Consider the following 10,086-nt stretch of genomic DNA (forward strand, 5'->3'; position numbering starts at 1 on the left):
GATTTTAAAAATAAAAGCCAGTTACTTTACCAGCAAAAATAAATTTATTTGGGAATAGCAGAGAATTGAAATTCAGGACAAACAAGATACAGCAGAAATCTTAGGGTAGTCTAGCGAAGGAGAGGAACATTATTTTATGGAGATGAAGGAGGAAGCTAGGAGGGGTTGTTTTGAACAAAAATCCATTGGAGAAAAGAAAGAATTCAGGGTGACAAGGGTTTCTCATTGGCTGAATTTCTGGTTTAGTCAATTTCTCATAGGAGATGCACTGTTCATCTTTTCCTACTGGGACCTGTAACTGATGATTCTTTCTTGTTATCCCTTCTTCTATTGATTATTCTTCCAGTAATTGATGAGGAGTCATATGGCACAAGAGCTCCCCCTTCTGGTCTCCCAACTCCATTTTAGTGAGGTTTCCCTTTATTAATTTTCACACCTTTCTCCATCTAAGTAAATGACAGTTCCATTTTTTTGGTTGCACAGGCCAAAAACCTTGGAGTTCCTTCACTCTCTTCTCTTAGTATACATCTAATCAATCTGAATATCTCATTGGTCCTACTTTGGAATATATCAAACACTATGTGAAGCAAAATTGTCATTTAGCATAGCATAGGAAGGCCAAAATCAAAGAATAAACAGATATAGTGAAACCACATTTTTATGGTTATTAATAAAAAGGAAAGGCATTTACACTTGGAATCAGGAAACGGAATTCAAGACTGGCTCTACCACATCATAGCTCTGTAACACCTTAGCAGGTTATTATTCACCTCTTTCTCTGTTTGCAGATCCCCTGTTATTCCTTACATTCATCATTCTAGTGAGAACACTAGTACACCCACTGTGTTGCATGATATGCTGTTACAGAGTCGTATATAATTAAAGTATATCTTATCCTACTTACCAATGTATTTTGTTTGCCAGGAGACCCTAACTGAAAAACTAGAAATGGTTAGATATGTTCAGCCATTTGGTGGGGACTTCTTTCTTTCCTACAAACTCTCAGAGAGGGTAGGCAATTTCCTTCCCCATGTGGGCTGGAGCAGTAGAGAGCCCAGTAGTATATACTAGGAATCCCCATCACCACAAACAGGATGTGGAATTAACCTGCTGTCATAAAGCCAGTACACCCCTTGGGGTGAGTACCTGGTACCCATGAACAGTTGCCTTATTGGTAGCCGTCCATTCTAAGTGCAAAGATTTCTTTTTGGTTGTGCTTAGTTTCCTTGCTGACAATGATCAACTCCAGTCCAGGTGGTGAGAATCCAGACCCAGGACCTGAACAAGTTCAAGTTGTCATTTCTCCTTCCCTCAGGACTCTGACCTCCTCTATCACTACCCTGTTGCCAAAGGTCATATATGGTTAACATTTATTGAGCACTGTATGTATTGGGCACTTTAAAGTAAGGTGCCAGCATTATTTCATTTCATCTTCATAACGATTCAGTAGATACTATCTTTTAAGTAGATGAAGAGGTTCAGAAAGGTTAAGTAAATTGCCTAGATAGTATGGCTGAGCCAGGACTCATCCTAGCATTGTTTCCATGAGTTCTGCCTGACTGCAGATCCCTCTGGATCTATGAAGGGTCTTTGCCACTTCCTACAGATTCACATTGATAGGTTAACCAACTTTTTTGCTTCTCCAGCATGGTCTAGGCATAAGGTATACCACTGAAAGATACTATCCTGCCTTCACAGAACATTTGCTGCCAGAAGCAGCAGAAAAAGTCAAGCAGGCTGTGGCAACTGGACTTGTAACCTATTTTCCATAGTAAAAGATGAGTATGGAGAAAAACTCATCACTGTATTTTCTACTATTTGTATTATTGCATTCTAGGTGTGTTAAAGAAGAGGATACTTGACCTTGTACTGACCTGGAGGATATTTTGAGCCCACTGTTCTGACCCTGTCAATTTGCTCTTAGCCAGGTATGCAAAGTGATCAGGATTGTATGGAAGAGTTAATTATGCAACAGATCACTCCTGGACAACAGAACAATTCTGAAATATTTGAAGGTATTTGCGAATAAGTCACTCATGAATTTACGAAGAAATTGTACAAATTATTAGTCTCTTAGGCAATTAATAACGAATACTCTGAGAGAAATTGCCAGTGGCTGAAACTTTATTTATGTAAAGTCTGATGTAGGAAAACGACTTGGTAGAAATAGTTACTAAAGACAAAGTAAAAGCTATAATCGGGAAAGTCTGATGTGGACAAAGCTGAATGCTGAATAAAATGCTTATTTAGATGTTTGTATTTACACATACCAAGTCTGAGCCTCATGAAAATTATAGTACAATAGAATTTAAAATAAAAGTTGAAAGTCCCACAAGCCTTCCTCACACCCTTTGTTTGATGGGGGTGAGGATGGAGTACGCTGTGGAATACGCTGTGGAATAGCCATTCACTCCAGATTAGGGAGCGAAAGCAAACCAAAGAGTTCGTTAGGGTAAAGAAAACTATTATTGCCTATGCTCTTCTGGGCATTCGTTTGCTACCGTTACCTAAGGTAGTATTTTCATTTTTCCCTCCAAGTTCAACATCAGAATACCGGACTGAAATAATATACGCGGTCAAGCCCAGGGGTCACAAAGGGACGAAGCCGGAGCGGTGGGGGGGCTTCCCTCTTCCGCGTCCGGACTGGGGAGGACGCGCCGGGTCTTGCCCCCACACCGCTGTAAGACCAGAAGAGCGCAGAAGATCCGCGCCACCGCCGCTGCCGCCCACCCCTTAGCGCGCCGTCGTTGCCGGGCAACACCTCCACAACTCCGCCCCTTGGCGGACACGTGACGCGCGTGTCACGTGACGGGCCAGCGGCGTCCTCCCGCAGAGGGGTGTAAACAGGCCCGGTGGTGGCCGAGCTGCGGCCCTGCTGTGTCCTGGTGTCCGGCATGCTTCAGGCGAGGCGGGGCGGCCCAGCCGCGAGCTCAGCGCCCACCTGAGGTAACCCTTGCGGCCTTGGGACGGGCGTACCTTACGCCGCGCGCAGTCGCTGCTGCCCGCCGCCGACGAGGCCGGCCGAGCCCCGGACCCCGGCAGGGGGTGTGGCTGCCGGCGGTGCCGTCCACGACAGGTGGGTTGGGCAGAGGCGGCCGCCGAGGCCCGAGCTCTGCACGGCTCTGGGTCGCGGCCTCGGCGCGGAGCCGGCCGAAAAGTGGCAGCGACCCCGGGCTGTGGGCCCTTCCGCCCCGGCTGCTCGAGGCTGCCCGAGGCTACTCTCCGGGCCGCGCCGAACCGAGGGCCGCAGGATCCGTGGGGGCGCTGAGGACCCTGGGCTGCCAGCGTGGAGTCCCAGTTGAAGCCTGGCCTGGCCCTTGCGGGCTGTGAGACCTTGGCCAAGTCAGCCTCAGCCCTCGCCCTGGCCTGAGTTTCCACATCTGTAATGAATGTCTGGACTAGATGATCTGTGAGGACCTGCCACTTCTGACGTGTGTGATCTCGAGACACCCGCATACTTTGGAAGCTGCCAGAGGGAACACTTAGGTAGATATTTGTCTTTTAATTGCTGAGTTCCTGTTTGTCTTTAAATTTTCCACCTGACACGATTTGGATTCTTACTCACCTGGGTGAAGTTTTTAATAGAAAACTTACTAGACAAAGTCGTAATGGTTTATGTTACTGCGTTTCTTTTCAGGCGTTTTTGATGCAACAAACCCTTTTTTGAACCTCTTCTGGAAGCCCAGTTAGTTAAAAAAAAAAAAAAAAAAAAAGATAAAAACGAAACCTTTTTTTCTGCCTCGCTGTCTTCCTGTTCCACTGCACCACCTCTAAGGGCCCCCAGGGATCACAGGCTGAGAAGCATTGGTATACTGTTGGGGAAATGTTTTGAGTGTTAATTTGATAGGCTCTGGATGGATCTTTTGCTTATGTGGAGTTTTCTATTATTTTTCCTTCGATTTTGTTCGACTGTATGTCATGCAATTAGAGAGACAATTTAGTATATTCCTCATATAGATTTGGGAAAGGCCCTCCCAAATTTCCAATGGACGTTTCCTTTTCCATCTTTTCTTGCATTCCAGGCCCAAGGCAAGTAAGTGTGTGTTTATAATAGTGAGACCTTATGCGCATTGCTCGTTGTTGCTCAGGTGTAGAATGGGCGCGGAAGGCTTTTTTTTTTTTTTTTCCAAGACTTTTTTTTTTAGACCCAACTGAATGGATTAGGACATTACCTCTGAAAAATACAAAAGTTGAGAGGGTACATGACTTACAATCGTAGAGTCATGGAATGATATGAATGTATTACAAATTTTGAAACCCTGGAGCAAGAGAATTTTGGATTTTGAGAGAACTGAGTTTAGGAGAAAAGGAGGTCATGTTTCATATGGTGCGTGAACATATAAACAGAATATGAAGGGGTGGTCGGTAGACCAAAAATTATAAGGATGATTTTGTTTAAGAGAAATGCTTACTTTTTTGGATTGTTGTTTTCAAGGACTGGGATTGATGAGAGATTTACTGAAACTTGAAGTTTTATATTGAAAGAGGAAAACCATAAACTTTTACAAGTTGTACACTTGGTGCTTCTGTGAAGTGAGCAAGATTGGAGGTTGAATGGACTATGAATGGAACCCAAGGTGACCTAGCAGAATATGTTTTCTCTTTTCTTTTTTTTTTTTAATTTTTTTTTAATGTTTTATTTATTTTTGAGACAGGGAGAGACAGAGCATGAACGGGGAGGGTCAGAGAGAGAGGGAGACACAGAATCTGAAACAGGCTCCAGGTTCTGAGCAGTCAGCACAGAGCCCGACGCGGGGCTCGAACTCACGGACAGTGAGATCGTGACCTGAGCTGAAGTCGGACGCTTAACGGACTGAGCCACACAGGCGCCCCTGTTTTCTCTTTTCAAAGTAGACCTACTTCCTTGATCTTTGGTGTAGGTCTAGGTAGGTTACTTCTTTCCATCGGGGCTCAGTTTCTATCACAAAGTGAGGAAATTGGATTGATTACTGCTCCATTTTTTTTGGCTTCAATTAGGGTTGCCAGATGAAATACAGCTAACCTAGTTTAAATTTTAATTTCAGATTAACAGTGAATAAGTTTTTAGTATAAATATTTCATAAGGCATGCGTTACTAAAAAAAAAATTGTTTATTTGAAGTTCAAGTTTAACTGGGCTTACTGCATTTTTATTTGCTAAATCTGGCGGCAGCCCTCCTTCCAACATTTTTTGTCTTCTTTAACTTAGCTCCAGGAAGGAATTATAGATACATAGACAGAAATGAATTGATTCAACCAGTTAAGACTCCCTATTTGTTATCAGCAGTAGTGCCTAGTTTTTGAGAAACAGCTGTTTCACTTGTGGTCTCCATCCCCCCCCAAGCTCCCCCCACCCCATGTATGTCCCTTTTCTGCCGTAAGCACATAATGTTTAGGTTTATACTTTTTGTAGGAAACAATTTAAATATCTGAAAGCAAAAAAAAAAAAAAAGTTGTCAAAATTTCTAAAAGTAACAAATTTAGGTCATGAAATAGCATGCACTATTTTTTTTTTCTATAAAAGATAGAACTCTACCTGTTCTCCAGTTACATGATTGACTTCAAGACATGGTCTAAGGCAGTGGACTATTCAGGAAGTTCTTACGCCTCTGATTTGGCCCTCTGTGATTATGGAATGTTAATCAGTATATGCACTATAAACATTTTATATTTTAACCGACCATTGTTAATCTTATCTTTGCTATATTTTGAAGAGTTTCAATGTTGAAATTCTTTTTCAAGGAGTATAATTATTTAATTCCTCAGTTTTTGAGAATTTTAAAGAAGACTAGGCCAGATCTTTACTCACCTCATCTTGAAATTCCTGAATTTTCAGATTCATTCATTCATTCGTTCAATAGTCAACAAAAAACTGAGTGCCTTCTATGAGCAGACTGATGTAATCAGTGTTCTGAATCTTCAGGTACTTATCTTTGACAGAGGAGTTAAATCACATACATTCCAGGGATAATGTGATGAGGGCCTTGAAGTGATACAAATACTATGGAAATTGAGAGGAGGATGTGCACGCATCAGGCTGATGGATTGAATGGCAGAACCTCCTAGAGGAGATGGTATTTAATCCAGATTGCTGTGGTAAAGGTGGGATCAGGAAGGCAGGCTGACAGAAAGGGAGAAGCAGGAAAAGGCAGAGAATCCATCTTTTCTGTTCTACAAAGCATACACTTCATTGGATTAAAAATAATTGATGATCTTGTTTATATGTGGTTTTTGGTTCACTACGATACTCCTCATCTGCATGAAGTATATTGGGATGAAACTTCTTCAGTGTGTATCTATATTAGAGAGATATTCAGATATTAGTGTAGCTCTCTGAAAAAAATGTTTATGAAATACGTCACACATACAGAAATAAGTAATTTGCATATACAAAGCTCAAAAAATGGAATATTATCAATACCATTGAAACTGTGTGCCTTTTCCTGATTAGACACCTCCCCTTCCATCCCTTTGGAAGTAACCACCAGACTGAATTCTACCATTTCTTTGCTTTTCTTCATAAACTTATTTTATGTGTATACACCCCCCAGAACGTTTACTTTTGAATGTTTTTGAACTTTATATAAATGGCATTGTAGTATGTGGATTTTTTTCTGCGTCTTTTCCACTGAGGTTTCTATGTTTCATTCATGTTTTTTCCTCCAAGTTTCCACCCATGCTAGTTTTTACCAAGTGTAAGCGTTTTGCTGAGGTAAACACCTATGATTGGGATTGTTGCTTGTAGGGGATGGGCCTCTGTAATTTTCCAAGTATTGCCAAATTACTTTCCCTTGTAGTTGTGCTGTTTTACTTTCCTATCCTCATTGTATGAGAGTTCCTACTGATACCCTATCCACATGCTCTCTAGTGTTTACTATGAGCAAATCATATATCTAATAATAAATTTCTAATGGGAGTGTGTAAGGAAGTCTTACACCTCAACAATAAAAGAAGAACTCAATTTAAAAACAAAGGATTTGAATAGACATTTCTTCCGACACGGCATACAAATGACCAATAAGCACCCGAAAAATAGCTTGATCTCATTAGCCACCAAGGAAATGCAAATCAATATCACAGTAAATTACTGTGTTGTACCCACTGGGATGACTATAATCTAAAAGACAGATAATAACAGGTGTTGTAGAGATTGTGGAGAGACTGGAATCTTCATACTCTGTTATTGGGAATGGAAAGGGATGTAGCTCCCTTGGGAAACAGTCCAGTAGTTCCTTAAACAGCTGAACACAGGGATAGCAAATGACATAGCAACCCCACTCCTAGGTTTATACCCAAAGAAAAATGAGAATATATATTTACACCAAAACTTGTATGCACATGTTTACAGTATCAGTATGCATAGTAGCCAAAAATAAAAGTAACTTAAATGTATACCAGTTGATAAATGGATAAATAAATGGTGGTTTATACATACAGTGGAATGTTACTCAACCATTAAAAGAAACGAAGTACAGATTCGTGCTACAACATAGATAAACTTTGAAGACATTATGCTAAATAATAAAAGCCAGTCACAAAAGGCCACGTTATTTTATGGCTATGTTTATATGAAATGTCCAGAATACACAAATCTATAGAGTCAGAAAATAGATTGGTGATTGCCCAGATCTGGGCATTTGGGGTGGGGGAAGAGGGAAGATTTGCTGCATAATGGATTTCTTTTATGATGATCAATGTCCTAAAATTGATTGTGGTGGTGGTTGCACAATTCTGTGAGTATGCTAAAAGCCGTTGAATTGTACACCTAAAAAAGTCATTGGTGGAAAGAAAGATATTGAAATAAAACACAAAAAAGGTTGCCATGTTGTGAACAGCCCTAAGGCCCATGCAATAAAGGCTCAAGGCTTGGCCACAGCCACATGAACTTAGAAGCAAATTCCTCCTTCCTTCCTTTTATATAGAGCCAAGCCTTCAGATGATCCTATAGCCTGGCCAACATTTTTTTTTCTTTCCAAGATTTTCTTTAAATTCAAGTTAACATATAGTGTAGTATTGGTTTCACGAGTAGAATTTAGTGATCCACCCCCTACGAATCATCCCCAGTGCTCATCCCAAGTGCCCTCCTTAATGCCCATCACTCATTTAGCCCATACTCCCACCCACAACCCTCAAGCAACCCTCAGTTCTCTATAGTTAAGAGTCTCTTATGGTTTGCCTCCCTCTCTATTTTTGTTTTATTTTGTTTTTCCTTCCCTTTCCTTGTGGTCATCTCTTTTGTTTCTTAAATTCTACATATGAGTGAAATAATATGGCATTTGTCTTTCTCTGACTTCTTTCACTTAACATAATACACTCTAGTTCCATCCCATCTGATTGCAAATGGCAAGATCTCATTCTTTTTGATGGCTGAGTAATATTGTGTATATATATATATATATATATACTTATCAATTGATGGACATTTGGGCTCTTTCCATAATTTGGCTATTGTTGATAGTGCTGCTATAAACATTGGGGTGCATATGCCTCTTCAAATCAGTCTTTTTATATCCTTTGGATAAATACCTGGTAGTGCAATTGCTAGGTGGTAACTTTCTGAGGAACCTCCAGACTTCCAGAGTAGCTACATCAGTTTGCATTCCCACCAACAGTGCAAGAGGGTTCCCCTTTCTCCGCATCCTTGCCAACATCTGTTGTCTGCTGAGTTGTTAATTTTAGCCATTTTGACAGGTGTGAGATGGTATCTCATTGTGGTTTTGATTTGTATTTTCCTGATGATGATGTTGAACATTTTTTCATGTGTCAGTCATGTGTATGTCTTTGGAGAAATGTCTGTTTATGTCTTCTGCCCCTTTCTTAACTGGATTATCTATTTTTTGGGTGTTAAGTTTGGTAAGTTCTTTATAGATTTTGGATACTAACCCTTTATCTGATATGGCATTTGCAAATATCTTCTCCCATTCTGTAGGTTGCCCTTTTGTTTTGTTTTGTTTTCGTTTTGTTGATTGTTTCCTTCGCTGTGCAGAAGCTTTTTATCTTGATGAAGTCCCAATAGTTCATTTTTGCTTTTGTTTCCCTTGCCTCCAGACATGTCTAGTAAGAAGTTGCTCCACTACCCAGCAGTTTTGACTGCAGCCTCATGCAAACGATGAGCTAAGCTGTCTAAATTCCTGACCCAGACTAATTGTTAGATAGTAAATGTTTATTGTTTTAAATGAGTTTTGGGGTACTTTGTTTTGTGCACAATAAATAATACGTGGGCAGTGATTTTGCATTATGTGTTGCCTTTCATTTTGGTGTTGTGGAAAGCTGTGATGGTTAAATTAATAAACTATAATGGACTCTTTTATCATCATTTTGTTAACCACAACTTGTGACTAAGAGTAATTAGTACATTTCTTAAAAAAAATTTTTTTAATGTTTATTATTTTTTGAGAGAGAGAGAGACAGAGATAGAGAGCAAGCAGGGGAGGGGCAGACAGAGAGGGAGACACAGAATCCGAAGCAGGCTCCAGGTTCTGAGCTGTCAGCACAGAGCCTGACGCAGGGCTTGAACTCACAGACTGCGAAATCACGACCTGAGCTGAAGTCACTTAACCGACTGAGCCACCCAGGCGCCCCAAGGGTAATACATTTCTTGAGATATCCTCTAAATTATTGGGGGGGAGGAATTTATGCTTAGAATAGTTTAAATTTGTTTTATTATAGTTTTCTTGTTTTATTATAATTCCCAAACTTTGTAATCCTATGTGATAAATTAATAATCTTTATCAACTAGGACAGGGCACTTCCAAACCATATATCAGTACAGAGTATTTCTCATATTGTCATGATCTTCTGGTAACCATTTTATAAAAATTATGGATGGTATTAATATATTTTAGGCAGATTTGTTTTATTATTTATGGCTTTAGAAAAGCACTCAAAAAATAGTTATTGAGGCAAACTTGAGTTCCCTAGAAGCAGCCTCATTTTACTGAAACCATATGAAAGGAGGTTGAAGAAGACTTTTTTTCTTTTCCTTTGAATATTTCTGAATTTCAGTTGAAGAAAGATTGTTTGACTGTATGGGTAAGGAATTCACAGTGGGTTTTGAAATTTTTATTTTATTTTATTTTATTTTATTTTATTTTATTTTATTTTATTT

At 40.1% G+C, this 10,086-nt stretch overlaps 1 protein-coding gene across 1 annotated transcript in view; it reads left to right on the forward strand.

Annotated features, from left to right (window-relative positions):
- Positions 1-3,110: 3,110 nt before the first annotated feature.
- MARCHF8 (membrane associated ring-CH-type finger 8) overlaps positions 3,111-10,086 on the forward strand; it is a 122,635-nt gene continuing 115,659 nt past the window's right edge. Inside the window, 1 exon segment of the mRNA XM_049646378.1 lies at positions 3,111-3,486. The gene's annotated coding sequence lies outside the window, so the exon portion shown is untranslated.

Source organism: Panthera uncia, chromosome D2, assembly GCF_023721935.1.
Source record: "Panthera uncia isolate 11264 chromosome D2, Puncia_PCG_1.0, whole genome shotgun sequence".
Taxonomy (NCBI): domain Eukaryota; kingdom Metazoa; phylum Chordata; class Mammalia; order Carnivora; family Felidae; genus Panthera; species Panthera uncia.